The sequence below is a fragment of the Mustela erminea genome, chromosome 2 (genome assembly GCF_009829155.1).
Source record: "Mustela erminea isolate mMusErm1 chromosome 2, mMusErm1.Pri, whole genome shotgun sequence".
Taxonomy (NCBI): Eukaryota; Metazoa; Chordata; class Mammalia; order Carnivora; family Mustelidae; genus Mustela; species Mustela erminea.
In genome coordinates, this window is record NC_045615.1 from 153,620,637 (window position 1) to 153,637,349 (window position 16,713).

The following is a 16,713-nucleotide window of genomic DNA, read 5'->3' on the forward strand; positions in this document are numbered from 1 at the left end:
TATTCTTGTCACTACTAATTATGAAAATAATTTTTTTTAATTGAGTTCTTTTTTTCCTGATTTGTGTAATGATCAAAGGGGATTATGTTAATTCACACAGTAGTAGCTATACCAGAACTGAATTTCTCTGTATAAGGAAGAAACATCTCAGAAAAATTCTGGTGTTCTTATTGAGCTTTGCATCTATTTTTTATTTTTTTTTAATTTTTATTATTTGACAGAGAAAGACAGTGAGAGAAGGAACACAAGCAGAGGGAGTGGGAGATGGAGAAGCAGCCTTCCCACAGCAGGGAGCCTGATGCAGGGTTGGAACCCGATGCGGCGCTCCATCCTAGGACCCTGGGATCACGACCTGAGCCGAAGGCTGATGCCCAACGACTGAGCCACCCAGGTGCCCCTGCATCTATTTTTTTTTTAATTTTTTATTTTTTATAAACGTATATTTTTATCCCCAGGGGTACAGGTCTGTGAAACACCAGGTTTACACACTTCACAGCACTCACCAAAGCACATACCCTCCCCAATGTCCATAATCCCACCCCCTTCTCCCAAACCCCCTCCCCCCAGCAACCCTCAGTTTGTTTTGTGAGATTAAGAGTCACTTATGGTTTGTCTCCCTCCCAATCCCATCTTGTTTCATTGATTCTTCTCCTACCCACTTAAGCCCCCATGTCCTGCATCTATTTTTTTTAAAAAAGGTACTACTTTATGTTGGTTCATAACCCTCTCAAGAGATTCCCTGGCATAATCTGAAATTGGCCTCTGTATTCAGAGGGCAAGGAGAGACCAAAGAAAGAGGCAGTTCGTGCCAGGTTAGCAGGTGGCAATTTTAATAAGCAAAAGGAATTTACACATGAAGCTTCTTTTGGGTGGCAGCAAGATGAATGGATCCTTGCACCCACCTGCAAAATCTTGAAAGTTTATAAAGAGGTCTTAACTGAGTTCAGTCACATATATCCTGTAGGATCTTCCAAGACTACATAATTATCTCAAGGCAACATCTTTAGAACAGTAAGTGGAACCCACATTCCAAGGATAGGGGACAAGGTGAGGAACCTCTGAGTTTTGGGGTCCAGCTTATAGATCACCTGAGGGTCATATCTTTTCTATGATCTTCCCCAAACATTCCACCTCTCATGACCGGATCTTACAATATCACAGGCCCCTCTTCTGGAATGGGCCCTGAACAGGCAGTCAAGGATTTCACTAGCACGGGGGTGGCTGGGTGGCTCAGCTGGTTTAGCAGCTGATTGGCTGCGGTGGAAGCAAACACTATAGCAACAATATAAGCACATCTAAAAGAAAACACGGATTAGAACAATAGTCTCCAAAGTCAGTGACAACTTTTTCTACAGAAGTTCATCTGAACTATTGATTTGTCAGTTCCCCTAAGCTGTAGGTCAGATCATTCAAGACATTCACTTGTGTCCTCGTGATAGATTAGTAGGCTCATTCATCAAGTATGACCAGACAACAGTCTCTTTGGATACTGGCACAGGTGTCTCCTTATGAGATAGGGATAATGGCTAAAATCATTTTATTTTGGAAAACAGATTTTCTCATCAGAGACATTTCAGTATTCAGTAAGGACAGGATTTGTTGGCTGTCATTTAAGGTTTACTCATGAATTTTGTAAGGGCTTCTACATGTGCAAAATGCCCTATGTGTGTTAAAATGCTGGAATGCCTGGGTGGCTCAGTTGGTTAAGTGTCTGCCTTCAGTCCAGGTCATGATCCTATCAGACTCCTTGCTCATTGGGGAGACTACTTCTCCCTCTGCTTGCCCCTCCCCTGCTTGTGCATGCTCTCTCCCTCTCTCTCTCTGAAAAATAAATAAATAAAAAAAATCTTTTTAAAAAATGTCCTCCAGGCCAATGGAGAGAAGAAAGCAGTGAGACTATCATGACGGTGAAAACACAGAATGTTTCCTACTGGTCCTGAAGACAGGGAAGTTGGCAGCTTTAGAAACTTGAACTGGTTGTACATATAATACATGTTGGCCAGGGGATACAGCACTGTCAGGCATGAGAAAATGGGTTCTGGCTGGGTATGCCAGATCAGGGCCCACATCTTCTCCTTTTAATGGTGCATGTTCTATTCTGGGCATCCTGCATTTTAGCAGGTGCAGCCTGAAGTAAGACATTGAGATCTCAGAGATTGAGTATTTCCCCCTCTCCCAGGAGTGGGAAGTAACACCCAACTTGGTGGTATCTTCCACTGTAAATTCCAGTAGATGACACATTTTCCAAGTAGCATACCACATTGATCCACAGTGAGAGCTGGGGCAGTGTCTGTTTCCCATGATTTCCATAACTTTACAGTATTGGGCACTTTGGCAGGGGTTCCTGATCTGGCAAATAGAGCAATAGGCCCTACTAGTTGATCATTCAAATGTGTTAAAGCCTGGAGCAATATTTAAATCCACCCAGCTGAGGTGCTTTTACATGCTAACAATTTAATTTGCTGCTTTAATATTTCATTATCTTTTACTCTTAACCCTGCTGAGTGTGAGTTATAGGGAAGATGGACCCTCCACTTAATGTCATGTGCTTTTGCCCATTCTTGCAAATCATGAGCTTTGAAATGTAACCATAGATCACTATCCATACATGGTGGTCAGTTTCTCCTATAACTAGAGGTGGCAGCCTGGTTTGCATGGTGGTAAGGGAAATCTTGGGTTAGACCAGATGCAAACCAAGACAAAGTTAGAACCTGCACTCTGAAGGAGAGGGCCAATATGATGAATTTGCCAGACCCTCACCACCTGGGAACTAAAATGGGTGGCCTAGATTCTTTTGGCTGTTGCCTTGGCTGCTCAGAATACACAGGACATGCTCTACTGCATTAACTAAGTCATCATACAAGGTCAGAACAATCTGACCTCCCTGGCAATACACCATCCTATTCAGGCACTCTGATGACCTTAATCTGTTATATCTACTGAAGGGTCAGTAACTAAGACTTGTACCTGAGCTAAAGCATCAGTTTCTTGATTGTCAGTGCCTTATGAGCTGGGATGGGAAAAACTATGAGGGCTGCCTCAGGCTCTTGCAGACAGACCCAAATGTCTTTCCACACACTTTTTCCCCCAAAATGGCTGGCTTATGATCATCCACACTTTAACTTTCCATTGTCCAAGCTATAGGACTAATCCTTTTAGAAAAGTCCAACTGTCAATGTAAAGAGTTAACAACAAATCACATGCCAGACTGCTCTGAGCTCAGCCCCCTGGCTGCTGCATCTGCTGCTGTATGAGAGACTCAAGGTGGAGGAGAATTGCTAGGAGCTATAGTTCTATGGGGGTATATCAGGTTTCTTCCCCCTTCCAGAGCAGGGTCCAAAGTCACACATGTATTCTCCCTTTCTGTTGTCTCTACCACAATGTCCAATCCATACCTTAAAAAGTTACACTCACATCTAACTCAAATGGTAACCCTGTTTAGGAGATGGCCAAAGCTTCAATGTGTTTCACCAGTATTTTGCTTTCTCAAAATCAGCTTGCTGCTTTGATTCCCACTCCCACATGTATCTTTTATTGACCAGGCAGTATAAGGGACAGAGGTGCATTGTGCCAGGTGAGGAATGATCCTGGGGTCCTGGGATCGAGCCCCACATCAGGCTCTCTGCTCAGCAGGGAGCCTGCTTCCCTTCCTCTCTCTCTGCCTGCCTCTCTGCCTGCTTGTGATCTCTCTCTCTCTGTCAAATAAATAAATAAAAATCTTAAAAAAAAAAAAATCTTCCAAAAACCAGATCTCTACAAAGGCTTGTACCTCGTTAACATTTTAAGTGTTGGGATAAACTTGCATATTATCTATCATAACTTTTGGAATAACACGTGTCTTACTAGACCAGACAACACCCAAACCTTACTGTGGTGTCTGGGCCTCCAGTTTTCTGTGGATTCATTTCTCATCCTTTCTCTCACAGATGTTCCAGCAAAACCTGCAGATTTGCAGGCAAATCTTTATGTGTTCATATTATAACATCAATATAATGGGCACTTTTTACTAATGTGGGAAGAAGAACAGAGACAAGTCCCCAACTACCATCGCATGACACATGGTGGGGCTATATAGGTAACTTTGGGGGAACACTGGAAACTTCAAATAAAAACAAACCTGTGGGGGAGGAGGTAAGATAGCAGAGTAGATGGGAGGCCCTGGGTTTGCCTCATTTTTGAACAAAGCTGTTCAACATCAAAACATTTTGAACAACTAGGAAATTGATTTGAAAAGTCCAGCCAGATAGGAAGCAGTGCTCCTGGGGAGAGGGAAGACAGAAGCCTGGGAGTGGAAGGTGAGCAGCATAGTGCGTGGCACCCCCAAGGGACAGAGACATGTGCAAAGGATAGATAATCTGGTCACAGCTTTTCACTGTGCTTTACCATAGACTCCAGGCATCCTTGTGGCCATGTGACTGCTTTTCTGAGATAGAACAGTGCTGGGTGCTGCACTGTGTGGCTCTCCTGCAGGGGAGGGGAACAGGTCCATGTCTTGCTGGGTACTTTAAGAGTTAGAGTTTTTAGTCCCAGCCACCAACCAGAGATAAAACACAGGACTATGACTCCCAGCATGCAGTCAGCCTGGGCATGGACAGGTTGAGGGCAGGGATCTTACTGAGGTCTGTGACACAGCAGGGGAGATTTTTTGTTTTTCTTTGAGTGCCTCCTGAACAGTGGCAGTCTTTAGGTCCTAGCCCTGTGGATGAGAGGGTGAAATCGTGCCATTTTCCAATGCCACCTCTCCCCTAGCATGGTTGGGCTTCAGAGAGAAACACAGTGCCTTCAGTGGAGGCTGGAACTGCTTACACCAGACATTACCTCCTTGCACCTTCCAGGGGCATCTTTACTAGGGCAGGTCTGACTGTGATCCTGCACAGTGGATCTCTTTCCCAGAGAACCAACACAGGCCTCCCATGTGTACCCAGTCTGCTGATCATTGATTTATCTAAAGTGTCAACTTTAGTTCTGATGGAAATAGGACCAATACCCCTCCCCTTAATTTTCCTTTGGAATCAGGCTTATAGATTTTTTGTTTGTTTGTCTGTTTTTTATTTATTTATTTTTTAATCTATTTGTTTGCTTTTTTTGTTGTTCATTGACCTTTTCTCTTTTTTTGGACCAGGTTTTTTCTGATTTTGCTTATTTGTTTGTTTTAATCAGGCTTATCTTAACACACATATCAAAACACACCTAGATAAAGGCTCAAACACTTCTCACTGCAAGCAAGGAGGAACTCTGTAGGGGACTAGCCTGTGGAAAAGAGCAGCCAAAACACAGCAGTAGAACATATACAGCATATAGCAGAAACACTTCCTGAAGCACCAGTCCCTGAATGATGTATGACCTCTTTTTGATATCACATTACTCTCTGGAGTAAGAAATATAACAAGATTTCATAACATGCAAAAGGCAGAAACTTAGCCCAAACAACACGATGAAGGAATTCTCCCCAAAAGAAGATTAAGAAGAAATCCCAGACTTATTTAAAACAGATATAAGCAGTATATCTGAACAAGAGTTTAGAACAGTCATAAGAATACTAGCTGGGTTTGAAAAAAGCATAAGACCATAGTAACCCTTGCTATAAATAAAAAGACCTAAAAACTAGTCAGGCTGCAATAAAAAAATGCTATAACTGAGATGCAAAACTGACTGGATGTAATCACAACAAAGATGGAAGATGCAAAGGAAGGAAGTGGTGATAGAAGATAAAATTATGGAAAATAATGAAGCTGAAAAATAAAGGGAAAGAAAACCATTAGATCACAAATATAGACTTAAGGAACTCAGTAATTCCATAAAGTGCAATAAACCCATATTATAAGACTCCCAAAAGAAGAAGAGCAGGAAAGGGAGGCAGAACAAATTATAGCTGAGAACTTCCTTAAACTGGGTAACAGGAATTCAAGTCCAAAAGCCATAGGGAATTCTCCAGAAAAATCAACAAAAACAGGTCAACACCAAGACATATCATAGTGAAACTTGCAAAATACAAAGATGAAGGAGAATTCTGACAGCAGCTAGAGACAAAAGATCTTTAACCCACAAGGGTAGGCACATAAGGCTAACAGCAGATTTATCCATAGAATTGGCAGGCCAGAGAGAGTGGCATGATATATTCAACATGCTAAATAGGAAAAATGTGCAGCCAAGAATACTTTATCCAGCATGGCTGTGATTCAGAATATAAGAAGAGATAAAAGATTTTCCAAGACAAGTAAAAACTGAAGGAGTTTGTGAACAATAAACCAGCTCTGCAAGAAATATTAAAGGGAAGTCTTTGAGTGGAAGACCAAAAGCAACAAAGACTAGAAAGGAACAGAGACAATCTACAAGAAAAGTGACTTTACAGTTAATACAGTAGCACTAAATTTATATCTATCAGTAATTATTCTGAATGTAAATGGACTAAATGTTTCAATCAAAAGACATAGCATGTCAAAATAGATTAAAAAAAAAATAAGACCTACTGATAGGCTGCTTATAAGAGACTCATATTAGATCCAAAGACACATCCAGACTGAAAGTGAGGTGGTGGAGGACAATTTATCTTGCTAATGGACATTAAAAGAAAGCTGGTGTATGTGTACTTGCATCAGACAAATGAGATTTTCAACCAAAGACTGTAGTCAGATATGAAGGAGGGCACTATATCATAATAAAGAGGTCTAACCACAAGAAAATCTAGCAATTGTAAATATGTATGCCCCCAACTTTGGAGCAACCATGTATGTAAATCAATTAATAACAAACTTAAAGGAACTCATTGATAATAATACAATAATAATAAGGAACTTTAACACCCCACTCCCAGAAATGTATGGACAGATCATCTAAGCAGAAGATCAACAAGCCAACAATAACACTATGGAGTAGATGGACTTAATAGACATATTCAGAGCATTTTATCCTAAGACAGCAGAATAAACATTCTTTTTGAGAGCACATGGAACATTCTCCAGAAGAGTCCACACACTGGGTCACAGTTAGGCTTCAAATGGTACAAAAAGATTGAGATTGGTGTGCCTGTGTGGCTCAGATGGTTAAGGGCTGTCTTTGCTCAGATCATGGTCTCTGGGTCTTATAATTGAGCCCCATGTCGGGCTCCCCACTGCTTCTCCCTCTGCCTCTCTCCCCTGCTCATGCTGTCTCTCTCTCTCTGTCTCTCTTTCTCTCTCTAAAATGAATAAGGAAAATCTGAAGGGGAAAAAAAAATATTGAGATTATATCATACATATTTTCAGGCCACAAAGCTATGAAATTTGAAGTCAACAACAAGAAAATTTGGGAAGACCACAAATATATGGAGATTAAAGGACATCCTACTGAAGAATGAGGGGGTCAACCAGGAAATTAATAAATAAAAAAATACATAGAAGCAAAAGAAAATGAAAACATGACAATCCCAAATCTTTGGGATGCAGCAAAAGCAGTTCTAAGAGGGAAATAGATAGCAATACAGGCCTTTCTAAAGAAGCAAGAAAACTCTCAAATATACAACATAGCCTTACACTTAAAGAAGCTGGAAAAAGAGCAGGAAATAAAGCCTAAAACTGGCAGAAGAATGGAAATGATTAATATTAGAACAGAAATGAATGATATAGAAATTAAAAAACAACAACAAGAATGGTAGAACAGATCAATGAAACTAGGAGCTGATTCTCTGAAAGGTCCAACAAAACTGATAACCCCCAGCCAGACTTATGAAAAAGAAAAGAGAAAGTACTTGAGTAAATAAAATCATAAATGAAAGAGGAGACATCACAACCAACACTGTAGAAATACAAAAATTATAAGAGAATATTATGAGCAATTATATGCCAAAAAATTGGGCAATCTAGAAGAAATAAATAAATTCCTAGAAGCATATAAGCCATCAAAACTGAAACAGGAAGAAACAGAAAATCTGAGCAGATCCATAACAAACAAAGAAATTGAAGCAGTTATCAAAAATCTCCTAACAGGCGTACCTGGGTGGCTCAGTGGGTTAAGCCTCTGCCTTCAGCTCGGGTCATGATCTCAGGGTCCTGGGATTGAGCCCAATATCTGGCTCTCTGCTCAGCAGGGAGCCTGCTTCCCCCTCTCTCTCTGCCCTGCCTCTCTGCCTACTTCTGTTCTCTCTCTCTCTCTCTGTGTGTTATATAAATAAATAAAATCTTTAAAAATATCTTCCTACAAATGAGAGTCCAGGGCCAGATGGCTTCTCAAGGGAATTCTACCAAGCATTCAAAGAATTAGTATATATTCTTCTGAAACTGTTCCAAAAAATATAAAGGGAAGGAAAACTTCAAGCTCATTCTATAAGGCCAGCATTAACTTGGTTCCATAATCAGACAAAGACCCCACTAAATAGGAGAATTATAGGCCAAGATCCTGGATGAACACGGACACAAACCTAACTGAATCCAATAGTACATTAAAAGGATTATTCACCTTGATGAGTGGGATTTATTCCTATATATTCCACAAATAGAGCATCTTTTCTTTATGAAAACCCTCAATAAAGTAGGAATAGAAGGAACATATCTCAATATAATAAAGGCCATATACAAGACACCCAGTGAATATCATCCTCAACTGGGAAACACTGAGAGTTTTTCCCCTAAGATCAGGAAAATGACAAGGATGCCCACTCTCACCACTTTTGTTCAACATAGTACTAGAAGTCCTAGCCTTAGCAATTGGTCAATAAAAAGAAAAGACATCTAAAAAAGCAAGAAAGATGTCAAACTATCACTATTCACAGATGACATGATACTGTATGTTAAAAACCCAAATGACTCCACGAAAAACTGTTAGAACTGATGCCTGAATTCAGCAAAATTTCAAGATATAAAATCAGCATACAGAAATCTGTTGCTTTTCTATACACCAAAAATGAAGTAGAAGAATTAGAAATCAAAGAATTGATTCCATTTACAACTATGCCCAAACCCATAAAAGACCGAAGAATAATATAACCAAAGAGGTAAAGATTTATACTCTGAAAACTATAGACACTTATGAAAAACTTAAAGATGACAAGAAATGGAAAAATTTTCATGCTTATGATTGGAAGAACAAATACTATTAAAATGTCTATGCCACCTAAAGCAATCTACACATTCACTGTAAACAAAATAATACCAAATAAAATAACACCAATGTTTTTCATCAGTGTTTTTCACAGAGCTGGAAAAAAATTGTAAAATAACACCAGTGTTTTTCACAGAGCTCTATCAAACAATTCTAAAATTTGTATGGAACCAAAAAAGACACTGAATAGGCAAAACAATGTTGAAAAAGAAAACCAAACCTGGAGCCATCACAATTCTGGACTTCAAGCTACATTACAAAGCTATAATTATCAAGACACAATGATTCTGGCACAAAAACAGACACATAAATCAATGAAATAGAATAACGAACCCAGAAATGTACCCACAACTATATGGTCAGCTGATAGTCAACAAAGCAAGAAAGAATGTCCAATGGAAAAAAGACAGTCTCTTCAACAAATGATGCTGGGAAAATTAGACAGAAACATGCAGATGAATGAAACTGACCACTTTCTTCCATCATACACAAAAATAAATTAAAAATGGATCAAAGAGCTAAAAGTGAAACAGGAAACCATAAAAATCCTAGAAGAGAATACTGACAGCAACCTCTTTGTTCTCTTCTGTAGCAACTTCCTACTAGACATGTCTGCAGGGGCAAGGAAAACAAAAGCAAAAATGAACAACTGGGACTTTATCAAGATAAAAAGCTGCAGAATGAAAGAAACAATCAAAAAACTAAAAAGCAACCTACAGAATGGAAGGTATTTGCCAATGACACATTGGATAAAGGGTTAGTATCCAAAATCTATAAATAAGTTTACAAAATCAACACCCCCCCAAAAATAATCCAGTCAAGAAATGGGCAGAAGACATGAACAGACATTTCTCCAAAGTAGACATACAAATAGCCTACTGACACATGAAAAATACTCAACATTACTCATTATCAGGGAAATACAAATCAAAACCACAATGAGATACCTCCTCACACCTGTCAGAATGACTAAAATTAACGACTCAGGAAACAATAGATATTGGCAAAGATGTGGAGAAAGTGGAACCCTCTTACACTTAGTGAGAATGCAAACTGGGAAAGCCATTCTTGAAAACAGTATGGAGGTTCCTCAAAAAGTTAAAAATAGAGGTACCCCATAACCCAGCAATTACACTACTAGGTATTTATACAAGGATATAAAAATACTGATTTAAAGGGGCTATATACCCCAATGTATATAGCAGTCCTATCAACAATAGTCAAATTATGGAAAAAGCCCAAATGGCCATCAAATGATGAATGGATAAAGAAGAGGTGGTATATAGAGAGCTATAATGGAATATTACTCAGCCATCAAAAAGAATAAAATCGTGCCATTTGCAATGATGTGGATGGAGCTAGAGTATATTATGTTAAGTGAAATACGTGAGCCAGAGAAAGACAAACACCATATGATTTCACCCATATGTGGAATTTAAGAAACAAAACAGCTGAACCTAGGGGAAGGGAAGGAAAAATAAAATATGATAAAAACAGAGAGGGAAGCAAACCGTAAGAGATTCTTAAGTATAGAGAACAAACTGAGGGCTGTTGGAGGGGAGGTTGGGGACTGCTAAATGGGTAATGGGCATTAAGGAGAACACTTACTGGGGTGAGCTCTGTTTTATATAAGTGATGAATCACCAAATGCTACTCTTGAAACTAATACTACACATATGTTAACTAATTTGAATTTAAACAAAATCTTTGAAGTTAAAAAATCTATATTAAAAGTTTCAGCAAGGAAGAACAATGTAATTTGATAGGGCAATGCAATTTATTTGACGTTATAATCTGATAAGGTATAATAATGTTCTAAAGTACCATAGCAATTAGTTATAATAGCTCAATTTCTCTCTAGAATTGAAAGATTTTTTTCATAAAAACTAATTTTATTGAATTGTCAAAAATTTAAGCAAAAGATACTTGAGAGTCATGATAAAATATGACAGAAGTTTCAATGACATAGAGCAGCATGATATTAAGACAAAATGGAGGACAATAAGCAGAATTACTGGGACAAATTAAACATTCAATGAAATTATTTTTATGATAAATATGAGACACATTGCCTCTGAAGAGCCTCTTAAAATTACAAATAATAATAAAAATCAGAGTCCTCTCATGTCTTTGGCTGAATACTGATCTTCACATGCATGTGACAAGCCTCCTGAGACTGGGGAGGAACTGGAGAAACAGTGAGTGGTATGGCAGTAGTCCCTATTTCCTCCACCAGACTGGAAAGACCTGCAAACACTTCAAGCAGAGTCCTTAAAAGTGTGTTACCTCAGTGGTAGGGTAAATTTTACTCTAAAATAAATATGTCCTGAAGATGAATTAATTAACTTCATAGAAAGCTTCTAATGGCTCAAATTCCCAATGTCTCTCTTCTAGAACAAAAACCCTGTATATCTAAAAAATAAAATAAAAAAAAATACCAAATAATGAAAATAAAATTCCATCACCTAACAAGGTAAATTTGCAATAAAAAGTTATAAGACATTTAACCAAGTATAAATATATGACTTACAGCATATACTGTATAGTCTTCCACTCAGTAAATAAATTCATAGTGTTGACAGATGACAGAATTAGTTGACAAGGACTTTAAAGCAACTACTAAAATTAGCACATGGCCAAAAACATAAAGATAAACATAAGTGAGTGAAGAGAGAGTAAAAAAGCTAAAGAGACCCATATTAAAGTTCTAGAGATGAAAAATACAACATCTAAAATGAAAAATGCATTGGATGGGGGGCACCTGGGTGGCTCAGTCAGTTGAGCAGTCGACTCTTGACTTTGGTTCATCATGATTTCAGTGTTGGGCGATCCAGCTCCCTCTCAGGCTCCATGGCTTGGTGTGGAGTCAGCTTGAGATTCTCTCTCTCTCTCTACCCTTATTCCCACTTGTGCTTTCCCTATTATCTCTCTTTAAAATAAATAAATAAAATATTTAAGAAAAATAAAAATACATTGGATGGATTAATAGAAGATTAGATAGAGTATAGTAAAAAAATGAATGTGAAAACATAGTAATAGAAATTACACAAAATGAAATGCAAATAAAATTAACTATTCTCCATTTAAAAAAAAAGAAAAAGAAAATACAGCAGCCTGCCATACAGATAATTATGGAATTATAGTCCTGAAGGAAGGAGTGGATATAGAAATGAATATTGCCAATCTTTTTTCAAGTTTGGAAAATCACATACACACATAGATCAAAGAGATCAATTAATCAAATTTTATAAAAAAAGAAAAAAATCACCTCTAATGTCTCATAATTAATATGTTGACCATTAGTAACTCAAAAAAAGTCAAAATCAGGAAAGATTAAAAAAAATTATTTAACAAAAGAACAAAGAAAAGAATTAAAACACGTTTCTTATTATAAGCAATACAAGTTAAAAAACAGTAGAGTGATGTCTATAAAGAAGTAAAAGAAATGAAAACTTCTGTATTTTAAGAGTTTTATATATTACTATATTAATAATCAATCATATAATAATTTTATATAATATATTGCTATATAATTAATGCTCTATCAATATTTTATGAATTATTTATCATAAAAGTATTTTATTATTAATTAATTAAGAATTAATTATATTTTATAATAAAATATTAGTATTATATTAATATAATACAATCACATCAATTTTATGTATGATTATATTATTAATTATATATTACATAATATATGTGATATATGATAAATATATTTATTGATTGTATAATATTAATTCTATTAATATCTTAATTGTATGATATAATTATATATTAATTATAGATATATTATCTATTAATTATATAACATATAAGTAAAATAGAAATTAGAAAAAACATATTTTATAGCAAATACATTTTTTTCACTTTTTAAAATAAAGACTAATTAAAGGCTTTTTTTCATAGCTGCAAGAATTAAGAACTATTCAAGAGGGAAAATTATCCCCACTGGAAATTTGTTTCTATACAAATGAATGAAGAATACCAGAAATGGTAAATATGTGGATGAATATGAAAGACTTTTTTTTCTTATTTTATTTAATATCTCTAAAAGTTAAATGACTATTTAAAATTAAAATAATAACAAAGTATAGTGAAGTTTGTAGCATGTAGAAATAAATAGTACAAAATAGTACAAACTTTGTGAAGGGGTACAGGAAGTATACTGCTTAAAGTTATTACACTAAAGATGATACTATATACTTCAGAGTGGCCACTCAAAACAAATTTGAAATAGCTAATAAGCCAATAAAAATGATAACACAGAATCATAAAGAATACTTTATTAGTCCAAATGAAATAAGAAGGAAAAAGAAAGAAGAGATAAAATAAAAAGAATATAAATAGCAAGATGGCGAATTTGAACTCAACATATAGATAATCACAGTTAATGTGACTAATTATCTGTAATCTAATATATAATTAATATTCAATAATGACATTAAACATGTATCATTTACCCCTCCTAATTATAAGTTAGATATTGTCAGATTGGATTTTTTAAAAAGGAAGATTAAGCTGTATGCTATCAACACACACCCACTTTACAGAGAAAAATGTTGAATACATGAACCATGATTATGTTAATATAGTAAAAGCTGGAGTGGCTATCTTAATATTAGATAAAGTAAATTTTCAGAGTAAAGAATATTATTAGGGATTAAGAAGTTCACTTTATAATTAAAAGTGTTAATTTATCAAGAAGACAGCACAATCTCATTTTTTCTTATTTGCCCCTTATAACCGTGAATTCAGTTCTTTGCATTCTCTTGACTGTCTTTGTACTATTATTTTTGTTCTTATTATTAAATAACATATAGTGTTATTTTATATTTTTAAAATCTTTATATAAATATTGTTACTTTTGTTATATGTGTGCATATATGCATACACGTGTTTTATATGTAAAGAAAATTGTTAACATATGGTTAGAACTAACCATTAATTGAATAAAATATTAGAAAAACCCTCATGAAGCTGAAAAACATAAAAGAGAAAGAAATGAAATATTTAATGACTAATGGCATGTGAGTCATGAAGGGCAAATGGAGTTCAAGTACCATAGAATAATTTATTGTTCCAGAGAAAAATGGAAAAACTGACTAATTTTATGCATTGATAAATTTAATAAGAAAGTTTAAAAATGAAGAAATAAATTAATCAAAACTGATATAATAAGGAAGAGTAAATGAATTTATCCTGAGAACCATATAAGAAATTCAGTTAGTAATTAAATAAATTCCAAAAACATTCCAGTTCCAGACCAGATTTCTGAGCAAGTGTTACCAAATACTCAAAGAACAGGTCATTTTAAATTTCCCCTCTGAGGGTAGATAATCATGATACCAAAACGTTACGTATAGTACAAAAAAGAGAAATGACAGGAAAATCACACTGATAAGGCAATTAAGAACACAAATATTAGCAAAACTTTTTCAATTATGTGTAATAATCTTCAAGTACAAGTCAGGATTATTCCAAGAACACAAATTTAACACTTAAAATCAATTAATAAAATCCATAACATTAACTTATTAAAGGAGGAAAAATAATAGGGGAAGTTTTATAGATGTAGAAAAAACCATTAGTAAAATTTATCATCTATTCATGACTTGAAAAAAAATGTAGACTACTAAGATTCAAGGGAATTTCTTTAAAATTCCCTTGTAGATAAAGGGTATCTACAAAGAGCAGACTCTTCTAAATAGTTCTTAAAGATGTTAAAACAAGCAAAATTAAACCATATAGGTGTAGTGATGAATTTTTATCTCATAAAATTATGAAAACAAAAAGATTTATTATCAAAAAGTGAGGCTAATAGTAACCTGTGAAAAAAAAAGAGGAGGAAGTGATTGGGAATGAAAGGTTTTTCTAAATTACCAGAAGTGTTCTGGTTCTAAAATGAAGGATTGTTACACTGGTGTACACTTTAGAACTATCACTTAGAATGTTGGAGAAATTATGGATCTTTATCAGTCTGTTCTCCTGTAACAATGTCCTTTGCTTCCCTTTACAGTGGAATCTCCCACCAGATTGATTAATCTGACTTCCTGAATTTTTGCTCTCCTTCTTTTCCTGCCCCAAAATATTTTCCTGCCCCAAAATATTTTCAAGAGAACTATAACCACTCCAGTCAAATTCAATGCATATTCCTTTTCCCTCAAACACCCATACAAACACACTACCCCGCAGACCCATTTTTCTATGTAGCTGTCCAGTATGAATACAGAATCTTGCTTTGAATTCTGGCCATACCACAATGTAATAGAAAGAACAATATATGTAGTCAGTTCACAAATATTCAAATTTTAGCTTTACTACTACTACTCCTATTCCTACACACACACACACACACATGCATTCTTGGACAAGGTTTTAACATGAGAGGAGAGCTTTAGTTCCCTTCCATGTGAAATAGTATAGAGTCATAGAATTGATTATGTAAGATGTATATTAAATTTATTTATGAGAATATCCAAACCAGTTTTTCTGCAATTTGAATCTATTTAGATTCCTAATTGAACAGTTGTTTTTTTTTTAAAGATTTTATTTATTTATTTGACAGAGAGAGACCACAAGTAGGCAGAGAGGCAGGCAGAGAGAGAGAGGAGGAAGCAGGCTCCCTGCTGAGCAGAGAGCCCGATGCGGGACTCGATCCCAGGACCCTGAGATCATGACCTGAGCCGAAGGCAGCGGCGTAACCCACTGAGCCACCCAGGTGCCCCTGAACAGTTTTGAAATGACAAATTTCTAAGGCCTGGAAAATGTTCTCTATTATTAAAATTGCAAATGTGTTAGGGCGCCTGGGTGACTCCATGGGTTAAAGCCTCTGCTTTCGGCTCAGGTCATGATCCCAGGGTCCTGGGATTGAGCCCAGCATCGGGCTCTCTGCTCAGCAGGGCGTCTGCTTCCCCCCACTCTCTTTCTCTCTCTCTGCCTACTTGTTATCTGTCAAATAAATAAATAAAATATTTTAAAATAAATAAATAAATAAAATTGCAAATGTGAATGATTTCCAAAAACCACATTGAAACAGAATAATGTTAGGAAAATGACACCTTGTTTTTAATTGCTTTGCTCTCAATACTGTTGTTGGACTTTAAGATATCTCATGGAACTAGGGAGTGAAATTCTATTGGTGAAATGAAACTATTTTCTAACTGTATTTTGAAACTCAATTTTATTTCAAAAGTCTCAAAAATTACATTAGACAACCTTAGGTATTTATTAAATTGTAACGAAGGTATCTTTAGAAATGTTAATAGCTAATAATAAGTAATAATTTATATCATTTTACTGCTTTAAATTATTTTATCTAACATGCCAGTTAGTCCTATATGTTGCTAATAAAATCTGCTTAAGCTTTTAATATGCTTGTTATTTTAACTTATAAATTGCTGTGGCCCAAATCTAAAAAGACCTTTCTTGCTAGATTGCAAGGAAACAGGTGATGAGAGGACAGCCATGAAATTTTCTATTAAATATGTTGTGTATGTTCATATTGGTTTTATATTTCTATGTACATATACAGGCATACACACATTTTTTGATATTATGTATTTGTGTTATATACAAGAATATTTGTGTTATATGTTTATATAAATACAACAAATCTAGTATATACACAAATCT